This window comes from Carassius carassius, chromosome 18, assembly GCF_963082965.1.
Source record: "Carassius carassius chromosome 18, fCarCar2.1, whole genome shotgun sequence".
NCBI lineage: Eukaryota > Metazoa > Chordata > Actinopteri > Cypriniformes > Cyprinidae > Carassius > Carassius carassius.
In genome coordinates this window covers 15832468-15855395 of record NC_081772.1, presented here as the reverse complement: position 1 = coordinate 15855395, position 22928 = coordinate 15832468, and the positions used below count along the sequence as shown (strand labels likewise).

General features: G+C 39.8%; 1 long non-coding RNA gene across 1 annotated transcript in view; it reads left to right on the top strand.

Annotated features, from left to right (window-relative positions):
• LOC132092537 (uncharacterized) overlaps positions 1-22928 on the top strand; it is a 112452-nt gene that overhangs the window by 23312 nt on the left and 66212 nt on the right. The window contains exon 2 of the long non-coding RNA XR_009422233.1: positions 6169-6454. This is a non-coding gene — a long non-coding RNA (uncharacterized LOC132092537). The remainder of the gene's footprint in view (positions 1-6168; positions 6455-22928) is intronic.

Below are 22928 nucleotides of genomic sequence, written 5' to 3'. Positions count from 1 at the left end.
TATTTAGTTTATTTCTGTCTTGATGAATTATATGTTAGCCTACATAAAGTGTGTGTGTTCATGAATTTTTACTGCCATCTGATTGTTTACACTTTTCCTTTGGCCTTATCTCTAAATTTCGTCTGTAGACTAAATGGATTTCTGATGCCATTTTTCAAATTTTCTGAACTTTCCTCTGTCTTTTTGCAAACTGATGGATTGCTATATTTAATTCTAGTGTTTTGTGTGTGTGTGTGTGTGTGTGTGTGTGTGTGTTTATGTGTGTCTTAAAGGGATAGTTAATCTAAAAATATGTCCTCATTCATTCATTTACAGTATGACCTGTTTGAGGAAAAATTTGAAGACTTGCTTGTTGAATTTATACTGAATAAATTTAAATAGTACATATTCAATTGTAATGAGTGGGAACTGGAGTTGTCATTCAAAAAGGACCAAAAACATCAAGATATCATAAAACTTATTTTTATGGCTCATAGACTGTATTCAAAGTTTAAGATATGTCATACAGTATCTTTGTGTGAGGAACAGATTGGCATTTAATTCATTATTCACTGACATCCCCAATTTTTCTTGATACATTCCAGAGAGAAGAGATGTATGGTTCATGAATGAATCATTATTTTGAGTAATTTCTGTTTAATTTCTGTTGATTAATATATACAGTTCACGAAACTGGAATGAATGATTCATTCCCGAAACAGATTGGTTTGATTTTCATGTTTTGAAAACATTCAGTGATCTCAATGATCCAGTCATTGGGGTTCTTGAGTTAATAGCTTGAGTTAATCGATGAATAATGGCTTAAATTTCAATGTCTTCTTGTTTCATTGTAGTACATACCCTTTTCTGAAACTTTTATTATGCTTTTCCTTCATTTTATCCATTCATTCTGATTGCATGAAAATAAATACCAGAACATTCTTTACATTTCTCAATTATCTTCAACTGAAGGAATTAAGTCACACAGTTTTGAAACGACCTGAGAATGAGAACCGTAAATAATGGCAAAAATGTTTTTGGATGAAGGATCATCTTAAGAGAAACCAACTACGAGTCTACTTCGAAGTTATAACTTTTAGTTCTTGATTTTATTGTAATTTTAATAGTAATTTGAATGAGCTTCAGCTCCTGGCCTATTTCAGTGGAGTCCACTCTTTCCTTACTTACTGACATCATGCTTTTATATGCAGACCTTATTTCTGGCTGGTTTTAACATCTTGACAGCGAAGAGTATTCTTAGGGTGCTCTGTTTTTACAGCCCACTTTATAAAAAGGCTTCAGGCATCAAACATACACACATCAACAACATTCCTGAAGCAGTGTGCCCACAACAACAGTCCCCCCTCCCCATAAAAGGCCCCGTCTCCCACTATCTTACCCCAGAGTACCTGCTGCCCTGAGGGCTGTAGAAGGACTCCATTGTGTGGAGAGAGGCACCTGGTTTTAGTTAGTGCCAAACTGGATACACACTCTCTCACACACAAACACACACACAGCAGGGTCAGCTCCCTCTAGAGGCCCATCTGGAGTTCATTTCCTGTCGGAGACAGCAAGCCATTACATGCGTGGTCTGGCAGCCTCTTGTGATTGGATGAGAGACAAAGGGTGGGGTGTAATTGCTTGGTCAATTCAATTATTGGCTTATGAGACCTTTATTTTCTTTCATTTTAGGAATTTTTTTGCAATTTTGAGTTTTTACTTTGAACATATTTATCGTTTCTAGAGAGTGAAACAGTCGGGTTCTGGAAGTAAAACTCCCATTCATTTTCTACATAGGGGAATAGATTTTGAACGGCACCTTATAAAAGACAGATTCACTCTGAGCTACAAGGTTTTTAATGGATGGTATATGCTTTTTTAAAACCATCAGCCTGCATTATTTCAATTTATTTTTCAACTAATTGTATTTAACAGTATCATTCCTGAAGAACTTACCTGTGTTTCTGTAGAGAAACCTCAAGTAAATTGTCTCTAGACTTTCAAATTGATTCACCTCATTGCTAATTTGTTTGATTCCTGGCTTATAACTCTTAAAAAAGACTTCTTTAAATCCTTTATATGGGAAAACCTCCTGGAGCCAAAGCCACTGAAAAAGTGGAAGGGGTTCTGTTACAATCGATTCTAAAATGGTCAGTTTCCTCTCAGAAATCGGTGAATCTTTTGGGCTAAAATGATTCGGCTAAGACCAGTGATTTCACATGAATAATGTTCATTAAATTTTACAATTATTTTGTTTATCAAAGCACTAACAGTTCACTGAAACAGAATTGCACTTGATGAATATCATGCTTTATGGCGACAGTGTCGTGATACGACTTCCATAAAAGCTTTACTGTAACCCTTTTTATCAGTAATTGCGGCTAATGGTTATAGTAGCATCTTGATTTCAATGCATAACTGCAATGCAGTAGGAGTATCCAAGGTTTTTTGGAATCCACATTACCAAACCCATGTTCTTTATGGCCAAGTCCTTAAGTCTTTCAGACAAGATCTCATTTGGTTTTCAGATTGTTCTGCATACTTCATGAATTGACTAAACTGAAGGCTTCTAATGTTAGCATTGGGTAGAAAGAGAAAATGTTTCTCTGAGGACTGAGAGTTTAGTTTTTCAACTTTTCTTTATTTCTTACTCTACTTTCTCAAGTAAAACCCCTGGACACTATATTAGGGGAAATAACGTTTCAGATCACTACGGCAGCAGCTGTAAATTTTAAATCTGTGCATTTTTCTCCTGTGTGTGTGTTCACATTCTTGTGTTTGTGTCTCAGCAGGTCACTTTACTGAACAGCCCAATTAGGTGAACATGACCCTCATGCAGATGTCAGGTGCACTTAAGACTGCAAACACAGACCATTATGGCATTACGGTGTGTGTGTGTGTGTGTGTGTGTGTGTGTGCGTGTGTGACAAGTGTTCACGTAAATATTTTAAACACCTCCCAATCATCTTTTAAACAAGCTAAACAAAAACTGTACCAAGTACTATCCCATCTTATACTAATGCAAAGAATTACTAAGCAGCTCAGGGCTCAAAAATAAGGATCCTGTTGGCCAAATGTCTGTATGAGAGAGGATGGGTTCAGTTAGTGGAACTGTGGCTTGCCTTATTGAGTGTCCTCTGTATGCATTTTTAAGTAATATTTTTTATATATTTATGTATTTTTATCATATACATGCAATTTTATTATATGCCTTAAACATTTGGATTTCTGTCACATTTGGTTGTGAATTCTGTTGTCAATTTTTGGAGTTTGCTGTGTTATTATAATAGCTGTATAATTTCCAGTTATTATTGAAAATTATTGCTTCAAAACAGCATTTTATGAAAAAAAATAATAATAATAAATAATATTTATTAAATAATTTTCAAATACGAAATAAACGTAAAAAAATATACATTACAAATGGCACATTTTAAAATATTATTTTATATTTTTATACTACAAATTCAAAATATGAATAAAAAATGTTTGTGTTAGTACCAGTGTATTAGGGCTAAAATATTAGCAGGACAAGTGGAAGTCCAAACTGCAGAGGTTGAAAAAAATATTTTTTAACTTCCAAGGGTGCTTTTTTTTCTTCTTCCTCTGAAAGTGTCCTAGCTTGCCTTGCCTTGCTACCAAGTGAGGCAGGACTGTCATTAAAAAAATTATAGTAATAAATTGGTGTGTAGCAGCCCTAGCACAGAATCATGATGATCAAGAGTGTCCTTTTGTGTAGTTTGTGAGGCCAGATGATGTTACTATGGTACATTACCAATCAAAGTTGTAGAATATCTCTTTCCATCATGATGCAGTGACAACATCATAAAATAATTCTCACTCCCTTTCACTGTATCTCCCTCCATCTCTGTTTCTCATCTTTATTTTTCCACTAAATGAAGTAGAAACGAGAACAATAAAAATGTTTTGTGGTACAGGCTGGTGTAAGTCGCGTGCCTTTGAGGGAGTTTGTTCTTGTTTCTCTCGAATTTTGCTCAGACACAGATCTGGGATTTGATTCAGAGACAAGAACTTCAGAGACATTCCAGAAGACTGGATGTGGCACTCAAAAAAAGTCTAGTTTTTTGTCACAATGTCTGTTGACAATGTGTTTTGTCATTTTGCATATTGTCAAGTTCAGTGAAGTGATGATTTATGTATGTTAAAGAAACTCTATCAAATGATGTTGTCTTAAATGCTCATCTTGTTGATGCCCATGTGTGTTTCAAGATTTTCAAGGATTTTCTGATCCTCCTTTTCCATCTACTTGCATAGGTCTCCAAAATGTCTGAGCTAATATTTTAACCTGCACAATAAAAAGAAGGAATAGAAAGAATTGGGTTGTTTGTTATTAATGATCTTTTCCTAAAGGAAATGTATAGCTTTACAATGGTTCCTCTCAAAGAGCTGTTTCTTTTTTAATGTATGTCCTTTCATTCATGGATTGAAGCATCACAGTGTGACTTGATCTGATTCGAGTGATCCGCCAACTCAAAGTCCTCCCTATATTTCCAGGCCTGATTTGAATGATAATGTCCAATGGAGAAGGAGTGAGTCCTTCATATCCTGGCTGTCTGGCCGGGAGGTTACATGGTGCACAGATCTGAATTAGCCCACTGGGGTTCGACTTCCTTCCGAGTTCCCCCAGAAAAGAGTCCAAAACTTCTCAAAGAGAAAAAAGGATATTATAAGTGACATTCAAATTTGAATTGCACAGCAGATTTTTTTATATTTTGAATCTTAATTGTAATCTGATCTGAGATCCCAATTCTGTGGGGAATCTCATCCACTAAAGCAGATAACGGTGTAGAATTTCATTTAATTCAAGAGAATACCTTCAACACACTCCATTTATTCTCTTCTGACTGATAATGATTGCCTCTAATAAGATGATTCAGGTGGGACTTGCATATGTTCAGAAGGAAGGATGACACAGGGGCCTAGTGGACTGTTGTTTCAGTGCTTTGGAATGTATTGTTTGGTTGTCATTGTACTCTCAGGCTCAGAGGGAGGATTTTGTGGTTCTCAGATATGAGATTCTAAAGCAAGACCAGTTCAGCTCTCTCCAGAGAGAGAAACTGTGTTTGTGTTGGGCAGAACAGCTCTGCTGAGCTCAATATAGACATTTTTTCATCACAAATAAAATCCATCCTCAAGGTTATTCGATTTTGGGGGTTTCTAATACACACACATTTTAACACAAGCACGCAATCATTCTCAGACTCACATGAACACAGAAAAACACGTTGTGTATCCCAACAGATTTTTAAGGGAGCAGAGTTGTATTTGTTCTGATATCGCCTCCTGTAGACAAATGGCATAACAGAGATATCATTTGTGGAAACTTTTCAGGGCCATCATCTGCACTTCACCCTGGTTGGGCATAAATATTGGACTCTCAAGCATTCCCATTCACAGCTTCCCAATGTAGGGGCAACTTCAAATGCTCTGCAACTACTGTATGTAGGAGTTAGTTGATAACATGATACTTAAATTATTTGAATTATACTTAAAATAAATATAGATATAATATGCAGTAAATAATTGTGCAATTGTTTAATGTGTCACATTATATTAATTTGAATAGAATCAACACACTACTATAAAAATTTTGGAGTTTTGGAATGTATATATTATTACTTTTTCCACAAGGATGCATTAAATTAGTCAAAAGTAAAAGTAATTTACATGTTACAAAAATGTCCTATTTAAAAGAATTGCTGTTTTTATTTTCTGTTGATAAGAGAATCTAGAAAAACAATGAATCAGTACACTTTTTTCAGAGACATCATCCTACGAATGGCTTACCTATACTTGTTGTCTCTGTATGGATATGAGAAAATATTTTAACATAAGAAAAATTTTACGCACTTCACCTTTAAAATATTTTTTTATTAAATATATCTCATCCACAAATTTGCTCAGTAACTGAATTAGATATTAGTTCATGGTCAGAACGAGTAATTGCTCCCTTCAGACCTGATTTTCTAAAGAATTTAACATATGTAGAAGTGGAAAAGACTGCGGTGGAGGGCTCTGACATAATGATTGATCATGTCATGTAAATAACTATAGCAGAACTTTATAATTCCTATTGGATAAATGTCTCAGCTGTAGTTTGATAGATATGATGCTATATTTTGAATAGTCTTTAATAGTGCTGATGAATGTCTTGTCTCTGTTCGGCAGGTCTTGGGGGACTCGGACCTGGCAGAGGTTCTGAAACAGATTCTTCCCCTCATAAAGTCTAGTGAGTCTGGAACAGGTTCTGACTCTAGTTCATGCCCTGGTGAGCTGAGTGTGGATGATCTTCTGGTGCTGCTGGTTTATGTGTACTCTATGGCCCAGGAAGCATGTCTGGGAGGTGCTGAGGAGGAAAAACATGTTGCGAAGGTGGAAAATGAGTTGATTGGTGCTTTGACACTCTGACTCACCTGGCAGACCTCATTAAGCCCTCTGCTGCAGGAGATCACAGGTAAGTGGTGGAATACTAGGTCAATGTGATCCCAGTACCCTTATAATAAAGCAGGAATGTGTATAGACAACTCAGCCAGTCAGCTGTAGATTGATGGGAAAGGGTAGATTACATGCCGTTATTGTCACTAAGTTTCCACATCATTGAGTGACTTGTCATGAAGCTGTCATGACCAATCTCTGTGCAACACACCAGTGATTAGTGCTGAAACATTTAAACAACATTAAAACAACCACCAGCACAACCGCTGCACAGCTGCTCTGACCTCTCCACTTCACAACTACATACTGTCAGAGGTGGAAAGAGTACAAAAATATTCTACTCAAGTAAAAGTACCATTACATGAATGAAATTTTACTCAAGTACAAGTAAAAGTACCAGTCTAAAAATCAACTCAAGTAAAAGTAAAAAGTAGCTCATTTAAAATTTACTCAGAGTAAAAATTACTTAGTTACATTTTAACAGTGGGAGGGAGTCAAAAATGGGACAGGCCAAGGGTGTCAAACTCAGTTCCTGGAGGGCCACAGTCCTGCACAGTTTAGATTTAACCCTAATTAAACACACCTGATCCAGCTAATCTAATCATTTAGGTTTATTTGAAAACTACATGATATGTGTGCTGGAGCAGGGTTAGGGCTACGGCCCTCCAGGAACTGAGTTTGACACCCCTGGTATAGGTCTATTAATCTCAAACTAGTTGTTTTTAATTAAAGGAATCAGTTATTTAGAATAATAAAACATTTGGGCTGTTACCAGGCAAATCAGTATCAACAAACTCATCTTTTAATGCAGAGGAAATGCAGAAGATTCATTGGAAGTGGCATTTAGATGTATTACACTAGTGCAGGACAAGAATGCATTTAACCTGCAGTTACAAATGCATGAATAATGTTTTGATATACAAAACATAAAATGTTGAATACTCATTTGAAATTATAAGAAATTAATTATTTAAAAAAATCAAAAGATACTTTAAATGTGATATTAAAATGGCCAGTATGTGTCAGCAAGTCACTGTTAATAAGTGAGTCATTGCGATTGAACCAAATCATTTAAACGGTTGATTCATTCAGGAACGAAACACTGTCACGTTGCTCAGAGACGCAAAACTGTGCTTTGGTGGCTGTGTTTGGAATTATTTTCTGTTTTAGAAATAGAGCTAAAAAAGGCAATATGGTGTCTAAAACGCAAGTCTCTTAATTAACTTGTTTACTGAACTGTTATATATATATGTATGTATGTATATATTCATGATGATTTTTGGAGGAAAAGACGGCATTCTTTGTGTGATTTTGATTTAATGTATGAAATTATATAAATATGTGAATTTTCTGCCCCTATATCTTCAATTTTGTGATCATTCTAAACATAGGCGCCGATTTATGTTTTTCTCCGTGGGTGCTCAAGGGCGCAAGCCATTTAAAAAATAAAAAAATAGACTAGGCTATTAAAAAAATATCGCATTTCAGAACCTTAGGCTAATGGACAGCGGCCGATACAAACACACACAACAGCGTCACTTCTCAAAAATACAAACAGGATTGGAGATGAAAAGTTTAACTGACACGTAACCGCTAATGCGTTCAGCTTCTTGGGAAATTAATGTTTTGTAAATATTGATTAAAAGACTATTGCGAAAGGACAGCGTTTCCATTAACCGATTGTTGCGACTAAAATAATGAGTTTCTGGGAATGTCTACCTCATTTATGTTTCGAGGTTTCTTTTGATAGTGGCATGGCTTTTCTTTGAGGTTTCGAATCCATTATTCATATAGGCTAAAAAAATATTTTTTTATTTTATGTATTTAACAAAGAACTTGTATTCTGTCCAAAAGTAGGCTACTTTTGTGTCCATTAGTTTTTCCTCTTTTAAACCGTATATAGGCCTATACTTGAGCAGAAAAATGTTCCCATTTAAACCCTGTTAGGGAATGTACCGTAACATTTACATATTAACGTACTGCTGGGTATGAAATGAGGTGGAAGAACATGACAGACAAAACTTTGAAAGAGAAAAAATACTGGACGTTTATTCACAAAAAGCCAAAGCCACTAGATCCAGTAAAATAATGTCGATATATCAATATTAATAGGTTTGGCTTTTTTTTATAACAAATCTGTCCATTTTAGTCTGATTAATGATTAGTGATTACGGAAAGCAGTAAATGATTACATACTCGCACGGCACTGTATAGTGGGGGATGGGACGTTTTCAGAGACGCTGTGATTGGTGGATAGGATATGGAACATGCATGCGACTGGTTATGTCACTGTCACTGACAACAACATAACCAATCACAGTGTGGCAGACGCTTCATAGCGCCAACTGCAATGTTTAATTTTAAATAAATGTAGCCTACTGGCAGTCTGGCACTGGCACACGTGGGTGCTCATTTTCCGTGGGTGCTCGGTATTTTCCGTGGGTGCTCCACGGTATCGGCGCCTATGATTCTAAATGCATTTTAGGAGACTGAATCACACAGTGAAAGAACGCACTATAAGCGCGCACATCATTAAAACAAAAAATATGATATTATCGCAGATGATATATATAGCACACTCCTCACCACTGTTTTTTTGGCTAATTTGTGCAAAACCTCTTGCTAAAATGTCAAAGCTTCATTTTAACCACCAATGCAACGATGCAATTATTTAGCTTACCTCTACATTCTTGCGAAGGGTTGATGTCTTGTCGAGATTTTATAAGCTGCTAGTTTGGTCTTCCTAGGCAAGTACAGCTTACACAGCATAATAGAGCATACATATGGCCAGGGGTTCACTTCATTTCCTTCGAGTTCAACTTCAGAATATGACGGGGTTTCGTTTTCAGCGGTGTCTGCACCACTAACGCCTGTAATTTTGACCGTCTGCATCTTTCTTGTGATTTTAGCGCCAGTTTGCCCTCCTGCCCATTATTTACTGACGTAGTTTCCAGGGAGCGATTTTTTTTTTTTTTTTTTTTTTTTTTTTTACTCAGTAATTAATGTGTTTTAAAATGTAGCGAAGTACAATACTTTAAACAAAATATACTTAAGTAAAAGTAAAATTACAGATTTAAAAAAATACTTTAAAAAGTATTAGTACACAAAAAAGCTACTCAATTACAGTAACGCGAGTAAATGTAATTCGTTACTTTCCACCTCTGCATACTGTACATCAGTGGAACAAGAACAGCACTGCTCGTCTGTAATGAGACTCCAAACCAGCACCATTCACTCAACCGCTATAAGTTGGAATCACTCTAGGACACACATATACTGTACACATGGGTAGTAGAACCTCTGGGCATGTCCTGAGGTGTGACATGCAACATTTAGCTAATTCTTTTATTATAATTATGCATGAGAGAGTGTATATGTACATCTAAATGTGCTGTCTTATATGGGTACTATACCATTGGTACCAAGTTTTTTTTTTTAGAGATTTTTTAGTTTAACTATGCAATCAACTAACACTCATTTAAAACTGAAAAAAGGGCTTGTAAAAGCTGTACTAAAAACATAATTAATAAATATTGGGTAAAGTTTTGTTTCACCAAGATATTATTTATCAGTGCTTTTCAGTATAGAATAAAGTGGAAGTTTATTAATGATCATAATTTTTCTTTGCAATCCATGATATGTGACTGATTTTTTTTTTCCTCAAAACATATTTCTGACATGGAGTGTGCCATAATTTGGCTAAAATTACTGGACCATTTTACACTGGAGCATCAGTTGGGATTACGTAGAAAAATTCCCCCTCAATAGCCAGCTCACTATGTTTTGGAACACAACATGTCTCAGGTTGCTCCAACAGGATCGTCTCTCATTTTCTGTACTGTATGTTACTTTGGTGGAAGAGTGAGAGCAAGGATGAAGAGAGAACTGGGTCAGAGAGGAGTAAAGATTTGAAATGGATGGAGACAGTAAAATGAACGAGTTAAGATGAATGGAGGGAAACACCTCTGCCCTCTGTATTCTTTTGTCCTCAGGAATACTCACTCACCACCCTTACACTCCATCAGTCACACACTCACACGCTAACACACTTCTCTTTTTCGGGTGGAATCCACTCCGAAAGTAAAAAAAGATTCAATTCTTTGATTTACCTTTTCCCCAAACTCTCTCCTTTCCCTTTTTTCTCTTTTTTTCATGCTCTCTCCCTCAGTTTGGTGACAGCTGATGGAAGCCATCTGAATCTGTGGCCCATATGAGAGCCTGTAAACCTGATTCGGCTTGATTTGTGACTGCAGGAATGAACTCTGTACACTCACTGCACTTCAAACCAACTCATTCCCTAGGCTTTAGTTTCTTAGACATTTTTTCTTGCCGCCTACATAACGTTGTGTATTCAAGGCTACATGGAGGTTTCTGAAAAGAGTGTGTGCCGTGCAACTTTTGAAACATGACTACAAGTTCAACTTTTCCAACCTTGAGGGCTCAGCTCTGTTTTTGTGTGTGTAAGTGTGTGTATATAAGCTTGTTTTACTCCTGTGATGATTCGATGTTGTACTAAAATGAAATTCAAAGTGCCTATTAGGCTGGTGGACACACCCTGAGAGAGTCGCCATCACATGGCCTTCGAAAGCGTGTAATAGGCTGGCATGTGGTCCTCCATCTTTACTGTGTCGTTTCAAATCTGTGTGTGTCAGTGTGGTTGGAATCAGGGTTTTTAAGTTTTATGAATGTTTCCGTACCTGTGGGGTTCTGAAACGAACAGCCTGGCTTGTTGCAGCATTGCGATTGATGGAAAATATGTTGTAACTTGAGTATATATGAGTATGCATGTTTTCTAACTTTTTCTCTCCTCTTTCATTCTTGTCTGTGTTTTCTTGCATTAATAAAGAATGTTTTGGCTCTATTACAATATTTTATGCATTAAAAATGAATATTAAATATAATATTAAAATGAATATGAACTTTCTTTTCCTTGCTCTTTTCTTCTCTTGCATTAATGAAGAATGCTCTGGCTTTTGCTACAGTAACTTCGAGGGGCACCTCATTCCCTTCTCTGTCTTTTAAAGCGCGTGACTCTTTCACATAAACACTGGCCTGCCAATTACAGTAACAACACACACCAGGTGTGTCCAGCAAAATGACTGCTCAATGACAGTTATTTGTAGGTTTTAAAGGAGTTTCTGAGCATATGAACGTTTACGTGTGTGCCTGGAAGCACGTGTGATAAAACTCCTGCCATGTGTTTTAATCATCAGTGTAACAATCAAATTATTTAACAATAAAAGAACGTGCAGCTGTGGCTGGTGTTTTTGTACCAGTGCTATGCATGTGCTCAGTGAAATATGTATTGATTGTGACATACAGCTCAGTTAAATTGGTCAGAATGGAAAGCAGCCTCGGCTTGAAATCTGGTCGCTATGGGAACAAGCCGCTTACACACACACTAACATGAACTCAGCCACGGTTAGCTTGGGAACATCTCATTTTAAATCTGCAGAAAATCAGCCGAGAAAGAACCACAAACTGTCATAATGAATTTCACCCACTCACTCATAAACATATTCTCTCAAACTCACAGAGAGCTTGAATAACAGGATGCACACCCCAGCACAAATACACAGCAGAAAAGCCTGCCTGAGCAAACATACACATGCAGGGGGCGAGATAAGTTAAAAAACACACTCAAAGATGCGTTTGCCTCCTTGGGGGATGTGGATTACAGAGTGTCTCTGGCAGCACAATTACAGACAGGCTGATGGTGTAAGTGCTGGTGTAACCTTCACAGCTGTCTTTCATTATGTGTGCTGTCCTGTTTACCAACATCAGCTGCCCAGTCTGTCATTCTATCATTCTTACTGACTCTCTTTTTGTTTATCTGTCTGTCTGTCTATTAGGCTTGACTTGGTTAAATTACAGGTGCTGGTCATATAATTAGAATATCATCAAAAAGTTTATTTAACTAATTCATTCAAAAAGTGAAACTTGTATATTATATTCATTCATTACACACAGACTGATATATTTAAAATGTTTATTTCTTTTAATTTTGATGATTATAACTGACAACTAAGGAAAATGCCAAATTCAATATCTCAGAAAATTTGAATATTGTGAAAATGTTCGATATTGAAGACACCTGGTGCCACACTATAATCAGCTAATTAACTCAAAACACCTGCAAAGCCTTTAAATGGACTCTCAGTCTAGTTCTGTAGGCTACACAATCATGGGGAAGACAGCTGACTTGACAGTTGTCCAAAAGACGGCCATTGACACCTTGCACAAGGAGGGCAAGACACAAAAGGTCATTGCGAAAGAGGCTGGCTGTTCACAGAGCTCTGTGTCCAAGCACATTAATAGAGAGGCGAAGGGAAGGAAAAGATGTGGTAGAAAAAAGTGTACAAGCAATAGGGATAACCGCACCCTGGAGAGGACTGTGAAACAAAACCCATTCAAAAATGTGGGGGAGATTCACAAAGAATGGACTGCAGCTGGAGTCAGTGCTTCAAGAACCACTACGCACAGACGTATGCAAGACATGGGTTTCAGCTGTCACATTCCTTGTGTCAAGGCACTCTTGAACAACAGACAGCATCAGAAGTGTCTCGCTTCAAAAAGGACTGGACTGCTGCTGAGTGGTCCAAAGTTATGTTCTCTGATTTAAGAGAATTTTGCATTTCCCTTGGAAATCAGGGCACACAATCCATGTTGCTTGAGGTCCAGTGTAAAGTTTCCACAATCAGTGATGGTTTGCGCTGCCATATCATCTGCTGGTGTTAGTCCACTGTGTTTTCTAAGGTCCAAGGTCAACGCAGCTGTATACCAGGAAGTTTTAGAGCACTTCATGCTTCCTGCTCCTGAGCAACTTTATGGAGATGCAGTTTTAATTTTCCAACAGGACTTGGCACCTGCAGTGCCAAAGCTTCCAGTACCTGGTTTAAGGACCATGGTATCCCTGTTCTTAATTGGCCAGCAAACTCGCCTGACCTTAACCCCATAGAAAATCTATGGGGTATTGTGAAGAGGAAGATGCGATATGCCAGACGCAACAATGCAGAAGAGCTGAAGGCCACTATCAGAGCAACCTGGGCTCTCATAACACCTGAGCAGTGCCACAGACTGATCGACTCCATGCCACGCTGCATTACTGCAGTAATTCAGACAAAAGGAGCCCCAACTAAGTATTGAGTGATGTACATGCTCATACTTTCCATGTTCATACTTTTCAGTTGGCCAAGATTTCTAAAAATCCTTTATTTGTATTGGTCTTAAGTATTATTCAAATTTTCTGAGATACTGAATTTGGTATTTTCCTTAGTTGTCAGTTATAATCATCAAAATTAAAAGAAATAAACATTTGAATATATCAGTCTTTGTGTAATGAATGAATATAATATACAAGTTTCACTTTTTGAATGGAATTATTGAAATAAATCAACTTTTTGATGATATTCTAATTATATGACCAGCACCTCTATCTATCTATCTATCTATCTATCTATCTATCTATCTATCTATCTATCTATCTATCTATCTATCTATCTATCTATCTATCTATCTATCATCCAGTCATCTACAGTATCTAATCATCTTGTCTGTCTATTGTTCTAGAACATTTTATGTATCATCCTATCATTCTGCCTGTCTATCTGTCGTTCTGCCATTCTATCTGTTGTTCTGTTACTCTAACGATCATTCTGTCAAGTCAAGGCAAGTCACCTTTATTTGTATAGCGCCTTATACAATACTGGTTGTGTCAAAGCAGCTTTAGCAGTGTTAGACAGGAAAACAGATTGTCAGTAATGTGAGAAGACAACAACAGAGTCATTTTCCACCTAAAGTCAGTTCATTGATGATTCAGTGATGTCATCATCCAGTTCAGCTCTCTGCCAATAGTGACTTTGCAGTCAGTCAGACAGTCAAGCATCTAACTAAGCAACCCAAAGGTGACCGCAGCAAGTAACCAAAACTCCATCGGTGACAGAAATGGAGAAAACCCCTTGGGAGAAACCAGGTTCAGTTGGGGGCATGTTGTGGTTTAATTTCAGCCTGCAACACAGGTGCAAAGTACTTGTCTGGTTCTCAAGGTCTTGTGCTGATGGTTGTCAAGGTGATGAGGTCTTCGCAGGGGATCTGTCTCTACTGACATTCAGGGTTGTAGAGGTCGTAGCTAGGTGCTGATCCACAATCTGATCTGGATACAGACTGAATCTGGTGGCTACGGTGACCTTGGAATAAGAATGACAGAGACTAATATTAGCGTAGATGCCATTCTTCTTATGATGTAACAAGTACATCAGATGTTATGGGAAGTGTTCCTGGTTCCCGTTTACATAATTAATGCAGCCTAACAATCCTTTAAAGGATTTGAATTATATAAATGTGATAGTGTATTATGTGTATTCCAAGTTAAAGAGATGGGTCTTTAATCTAGACTTAAACTGAAAGAGAGTATCTGCATCCCAAACAACACTAGGTAGATTTTTCCAGAGTTTGGGCGCTAAATAGGAAAGGGATCTGCCATCTGCAGTTGATTTTGATATTCTAGTTATTATCAAATGGCCAGAGTTTTGAAATTGCAGGACTATAATGTGATATGTGTTGACAGAACCAGGATAATATATTCATATTTCCTGGTTCTAGTAAGAACTCTAGCTGCTGCATTTTGGACCAGCTGGAGTTTGTTTATTAAGCGTGCAGAACAACCACCCAATATAGCATTACAATAATCTATCTGTTAATAGTTTTTAGAACCAAACAACCTGATTCACTATAATGGTCTCCTGCTTATCCATCTGTCCTTCTGTGTAATTACATATTGTGCTTGAGATGGCGTTCTCTGCTTAGTTTCTTCTGAGTTTGATCTACAGCAGTGCAGGGGTGTTTGCTGCAGCATATTATTATGATGTTATTGGAGTTCAGTGCTGTCATCACTGAAGCCTTGTGGCTTCACAGAACAGCGGGTGGAGAGTCAAAGGTGAGGACTGTAAAGTTCCTTCAAAGAGAGAGAGGTTGAGAAGCAGATCAGAACTGAGAGGGGAATTAATTCACTTGAGGATGGATAGAAAACGAGACAGGAGTGTTCTTCTCACTCCTGTAGAATGTGAATGAAAATGTGTCTGATTCTAAATCTGGCTCTAATTGTTGTCAGTAACCTGTGGGGGGGTGTCTCTGCTTTTAATTAAGGCACAAGTGTGTTTAACTAGGAAAATGCTTCCATTTCAGTCTTAGATCATAGGAAACAAGTTCTTTAGTGGAGTTAAACTCCACATTTGATACCTGAACTATCACTACTGCTATGAAACAAGAAATATTATTGGATAAAGTGGCTCACTGCTGGTCTGAAAAGGCAAATGTAATTGGATGGTCATGGTTTTGTATGAAACATGTAATGGGGGGAAGTCGTGGCCTGGTGGTTAGAGAATCGGACTCCCAATCGAAAGGTTGTGAGTTCGAGTCCCGGGCAGGCAGGAATTGTGGGTGGGGGGAGTGCATGTACAGTTCTCTCTCCACCCTCAATACCACGACTTAGGTGCCCTTGAGCAAGGCACCGAACCCCCAACTGCTCCCCGGGCGCCGCAGCATAAATGGCTGCCCACTGCTCCGAGTGTGTGTGTGTGTTCACTGCTCTGTGTGTGTGCACTTCGGATGGGTTAAATGCAGAGCACAAATTCTGAGTATGGGTCACCATACTTGGCCGAATGTCACTTCACTTACGTAAGTTGCGGAAGAGTTAATTTTCTGAAAATGGTGCGATGGTCTGCCACTGTGTCTGTTTATAGTACTGGATGAGCCCCATCAATAAATAAAACATTGAAGACTGTTTATAGAGCAGTATTGTCTGAATTAGGAGCTGATTGATAGCACATGAATCACAGACCAGATTTTTAAATGGCTTGGTGCTTTGAACAGTGAGAGAAATAGAAATAGAAAAGCATCTGTTCTTTGTTATGGTTTATGATTTGTGATGTTGAATCATATTAATGTCTGCTGGCCACGTCAAGGTTTTAAATTCAACATAAAGAAGTGGTAGCTGCCCATGTAGTTAATTCCCAGTGATACAGGATATTTTATTTTAAGTGATTTCATTTATTGAGAACTCTTTGGATTATGAAAAGGGGTCTCTAACAGGTGGTTGAAGGGAGGTGCTGAAAAATAATAAGACTTACAGCATGAAAAAGAAAGCTGATTCAGAGATGGAGCAATGTGTTACATTTGGATTAAAGATAATGAAAACATGTTTTGTCTGTGTAAAAGAGTGCCACTTTAAAATTTAAAGAAAGTAATAAAAAATTGTCAGTTCCTCTTCTGGAACTCAAGCTGCGTCGAACAACGCTTTGGGGAACGCGCAGCGTGAGCGACTCTGAATATCGTGTGTAATCAGTCCAATGGAAGAGCATGACATCACAGGCGGGGTGACGTAAGCGACCAGGAAGCTATAAAAGCACGTGCCGCGCAGCTGGCATCAGCTTCGCGTCTTTCAGCAAGCGCTCTGTGTGTGAATGTCACTTGTTTGTCTTTTGAGTCTTATTTACTGTTGTCTGTCCAGTTAGAGCTCCAAGTCATGCCGAAGAGCAAGGCGAAATCCAAGCATTCTGATGGCGATTCCAAATCACGTTATAGGTTGTGTGTTCCTCCCTGCCCGCGATATATAACGGGTGGGGATACACACAGCTTATGCGTGGTTTGCCTGGGAGCGAAGCACGCTGAGTTGGCTCTCGAGGGGGCCGACTGTCCGCACTGTGAGCGTATGTCGGTGTGGCTGCTTCGTTCCCGGAGGGCCCTCTTCGAGGAGGGGGCCTTCGCCAGCGTTCCCCGCGATGCTGGTCCCGCTTCTGCCGAGGCAGAACGGCAGCTGCACTCATGGGGTTCGCAAGTGGATTTGGTGGAGGGAATGGATACGGGCCAGTCCCTGGATTTGGAAGCACGCTCTGCGGTTCCTTCCACCCAGGGAGAGGGATCGATGCTCCGCCTCTCTTCCTCTGAGGAGGTCGATGTAGAGTCGGTCGACAGGGATTCACCACCCCATTCGCCGCAATATGAGGAGCTCTTGGAGGTGGTTACTTGTGCGGTGGCCAAATTAAGCATTGAGTGGCCCACCGAAAAAACGACCGAACCGCAGCAAAGCAAGCTCGACGAACGCTTCCTCAGCGCGAGTCAGTCACCTCCCAGCTGGGGCCTTCCATTCTTTCCCAACCTGCATGATGAGATCCCCAGGTCGTGGAAACGCCAATTTCAGCCTGCCTCTACATCCCCTCGTCTGACTACTATGGCAATGTAGTGGGGATGGGAGAACACGGCTATAGAGCGATGCCCCGGGCTATCTGTCCCCAGGCACGGCGTCGTCTCTGAAGGCCCCGGCATTGCCCTCAAAGCCACTCAGAACAACATCGGCTTTGGTGGGCAAAGGGTATGCTGCTGCAGGTCAGGCTGGTGCGTGTCTGCACACCATGGCGGTGTTACAGGCGTACCAAGCCGACCTGCTTAAAGAGCTAGATGAGGGAGAGGAGATCAAGTCCCATGATATATCAGAACTAAGAAGGACCGCTGATCTCTCCCTCCGCGCCACCAAGGAGACCGCCCGAGCGATTGGGCGGTCCATGGCAGCTATGGTGGCCGCGGAGAGGAACTTATGGTTGACCCTGTCCAATATGAAAGAGCGGGACAGGGTCTGTCTCATGGACGCCCTGATTCAGCCGACTGGCCTGTTCGGCGACGCAGTCAATTCTGTCGTCGACAGGTTTCAGGAGGCCCACAAACAAGCGGCGGTGTTCCATAAGTTCCTCCCTCATCGCTATCTCGGGGCATCTGGGCAGGAGATGCCCCAGCCGCACCCTAGCTCCTCGTATCGCGAGGCCCAGAAACAGAGCGAGGTCTTCTAAGCCTAAACAAGATCTTAGGGCAGTCATAGAAGCTAAGAAGTCCTCGGCCAAGAAACCCTGATGCCAAAAGCCCAGGGTTTCAGAGGGCAGCCTCTGCTGGGGTAGAGCGGTACACACCGCAGTAGACGGTGCCCGTCTCGCCTCAGCGCCCTCTGGGGGCCGATCTGCCAACCCTGCCAGTGTTCCAGGGCGCAGCGGTCCCCAGCGAGTATCGGTCTCAGTGTCTTCCGCCCTATGCGTAGCGGGGCTGAGACGCTCGCCGCCCCTGCGGGGGGCCTCTTACATCAGAAGTCAGTCTCGAGAGACTGACTCCCTTAGTAGATTATTTAGCAGCGTGGTAACTACTGCCAAATGTATCTCAATGGGTCCTGCACACAGTAGAAAAAGGCTACCGTATTCAGTTCGGCTCTGCGCCGCCAATATTCAACGGGGTCATCCCGATGATAGTCGGCCCCAGGCAGGGTCTGGTTATGGAACAGGAAGTGAAAACCCTATTAGAGAAGGAGGCCATCGAGGTGGTCCCTCCTTAAGACAGGGAGTCCGGATTTTACAGCCGGTATTTCATAGTTCCAAAGAAGAATTGGGGGTTGCGTCCGATTATAGACTTGAGGGTCTTAAATCGTTCAGTTATGAGATTGAAGTTCAAATGCTCACAATCAAGCATGTTGTAGCTCAGATCAGGTCCGAGGACTGGTTTGTCACAATAGATCTCAAAGATGTATACTTCCACATATCCATCCTTCCACAACACAGGAAGTTTCTGAGGTTCGCTTTCAGGGGCGAAGCTTACCAATATCGAATACTTCCCTTCAGCCTTGCACTCTCACCCCGCACATTCACAAAATGTGTAGACGCGTCTCTGGTCCCCCTGCGCATGCAGGTAATCCGCATTCTCAACTATATCGACGATTGGTTGATTTTAGCTCAGTCAGAGCAGGTTGCGGCTCGACATCGAGATGTCGTTCTCGCACATATGGGGGAGCTGGGTTTGAGACTGAACGCCAAGAAGAGTGTACTTTCTCCGGTTCAGAGAACCACCTATCTAGGCGTAGTATGGGATTCGACCGCGATGCAGGCACGATTGTCCCATGCTCGTATCGAGTCGATCCTCATCTCAGTCGAGAGAGTCAGAGAAGGCCTGTCACTTACTGTCAAACAATTTCAGAGATTGTTGGGTCTGATGGCAGCTGCGTCCAACGTGATACCTCTTGGCCTCCTGTACATGAGACCCCTACAGTGGTGGCTCAAGACCAAGGGATTTTCCCTGAGGGGTAATCTACTTCGCACTATCAAGGTCACGCGGCGCTGCCTCCGTGCCTTAGACATGTGCAAGAAACCTTGGATCTTGAATCAGGGCCCGGTGCTGGGAGCTCCTTGTCGCCGTGTAATACTAGCGACGGACGCATCTCTCACCGGCTGGGGTGCAGTCATGAGTGGCCACCCTGCCCGTGGTCTGTGGAGCGGTCGGTATCTAACATGACATATCAATTGTCTAGAAAATTGTCTATCAATTGTCTATATTCCTGGGAAACTAAATATGGAAGCCGACATGCTGTCGAGGCAGGGGCCGAGGCCCGGGGAATGGAGGCTTCACCCAGAGGTGGTGAAGCAGATATGGAGTGTGTTTGGCAGGGCTCAAGTAGACCTTTTTGTGATGCAAGAGACATCACAATGTCCCCTTTGGTTCTCTCTTATTCATCCAGCTCCTCTGGGACTGGACGCTATGGTACAGACCTGGCCGAGGCTTCGTCTGTACTCCTTTCCCCCTATTGCTCTGCTCCCGGGAGTTCTGGCGAGAGTATGCCGGGACGGGGTCTGTCTGTTATTAGTAGCCCCGTTCTGGCCGGGCCGAGTATGGTTCGCAGACCTGGTCTCGCTCCTCGACGGCTCTCAATGGGAGATAATTTTTTTTTTACAAACTTATTTACAACAAATAATACTGAATTTTAATATCAGCTATATTATTGGTTATTTTATTGTATATGACCATAACATTTAAATAATTACTGGCCTATCAATTTCTGCTAGAATTTAATCGATTAAGGTTTAGCTTTTGTGCCCATTTACAGTAATATCATTCATTTATCATTCAGTATAAAGGATCTTCTAGATATGTGCCAACTTTATCTATGTGTTATGAGAAGGCAGAGAAACAAAGTACTGTATCTGTCAGCAGAGTTATTAATTCTCTTATAAATGCACAGATGTGTAATTCATAATTACACACAGACACATTTTGGAAAGCTGTCAAAGCCTGCAGGAGTATGCACACTCAAATGTTTATGACCATGTACATGTAGAAGCATCATGCATGACCTGAATGTGTCCCAGCACATAAACACATGTACATAATCTCTCTTTCACAGTGATTTAACTGCACATATATACTAGAAAAAAATGTAAATCCTACTTCATCCTCTAAGCCAGGAGTGTTTCATCCTTCACAAATACATATGAAAACCGAATACACATACTAGTAAAATTGCATCCACATCAACATGTTCACATATATATATATTTTGAGCAATTTTGACAGCCCTAATATATATATAAATATATATTAGGGCTGTCAAAATTGCTCAAAATTGACGTTCGAATATTCCCTCTAAAAAATACACGAATATTCGAACTATTGGAACATCTGGTTGCGCATGTTGTCAATGAAGCGCATTACGTCAATAACAGGCAAAAATAATACAAAGAGACATAACTACTTGTATAGATAGTCTATTTAAGTTTAAACATATATGACAACGTATTACCTACACAAAAACAAGGAAATCAACTAATGGCCAAGACTGCAGACCTCACGCTCTCTCACCCTCACGTTCTCTGCACATAATGGTTTAAATGAACAAACAAATTTTTGTGCAAGCAATTTAAGGTCGCGACTGTTGTCCCAAATATAGCAGGCTTCATTCAGTGATTGAAACAAATATTTTTAATATTAATTGAAGTTTTACAGCATATAGAACTGACATTGAATGCTCCGAGCGAGCTGTGCTGTGGTAAACATGGAACTTTTCCTTGACATGAAACGATAAATAATTAAACCTCGGATCCATTGCTTGACAGAACTCCCCGATACTGATCGGTCTCATGTCCTTAAAAATGAACGAAATTATTTTATCCGTTATGGCCTCTTGTCATGTTGCAGACAAAGTGCTTGAGGCGGGCGATGCAAAGTAACGTTAAGTGTCAAGACGTGACTGTTTAGCTGGAGTTCCACACATTATGCCATGCTCATTTGGGTGCACATTTTTAAGATGTGACCTCATGTTGCTAGTTGTCGAATGGTATGCTAACTGTATCTTAAATAGCTTGCATACAACAATCTCGCGGGTCAACAATTTTACCTCATTTTCTCTGCTGCGGTCGAGTTGGGCTCTGCACTTGATGGCATCTTCCATGTAGACACGATAACTTTCAGCAGTGATGCTGTGCCAGACAGTGCGACTCCTGTGAGGCTGTGACATGTCCCTGAACCCTCAGGCGCGCTAGCGCGCCCACTCGCAAAGCAGACAACCACGCCTCTACTACCGCGGGCCTTTTTTTCCACTTTTTTTTTTTTTCGAATATTAATTTTCACCTTCGAAATTCGTTTTTTTAAAACTATTCGAATACATATTCGAATTTAGAATATTCATTGACAGCCCTAATATATATATATATATATATATATATATATATATATATATATTTACGTTTTTTCTTTTTTTTTCACCAATCAGTGTGAGAATCACAGGCAGCAGGAATCGTGTTGGGAGGTCTCTCTTGAGATGAGGGATGATATAGTAGAGTGGATGTGTAGGCTTGTTTTAGTAAACAATCAGATATCGTATCATCTAATGTACCTTCTGTATTCATATTCATCCATTATGTGGGACAAAATTCTGAATTGTGTGAATGCCATTGACATTAGTCAAAAAAGCAACATTAACAAAAAAAAATATGTATTTCATTATCATGCTGTAAATACTAAGGCAATTATTAAATGTATAGGCCTAGTTATAGTTTGTATTTGATTACTTTTGTAGTTTGTTAACTATTTCTGAATATGCAATACAATGAATTTCATTGCTTTTATTTATTTTACTTCTCATTTGTTTTACTGGTTGTAAATTGTTGCTATTTCTATTTTATTACTGAACATTTGCTTAAAGAATTACTTGAGAATTTTAATCAGTTTACCTAATTGAGGAATACTCGACGCTATCTCACGACCAATTCGTACGTATTTTACGAGGTGGCATATTCATATGAATTTGTACGACCTCACTCTCATTTTATATGATTTGTCTAAACCCCAGTGTCATTTAGGTTTAGGGTTAGGTGTAGGTCATTCGTACAAATTCATACGAATTGTGCAACTCGTATAATACATACGATTTGGCAAAAATAGTATGAATTTGTACAAGTGTGGTCATACGAATTCGTACGAATAAGCCACCTCGTACAATATGAATGATTTGCCATGTGATCAAGTTGGAATACTCAAAAGCTGCCTATTAACTGACTGAATAGTTGAAATGTATGTTGTAAATATAGTTTTTTATATTATTATTTTTATTTTTTTGTTTCTGTTTGTGTCTACTATAGTTGCCTGGCCTGCAGAATCATTTCTGTGTTATAGTGGCCCAGGTTGTGGCAAGC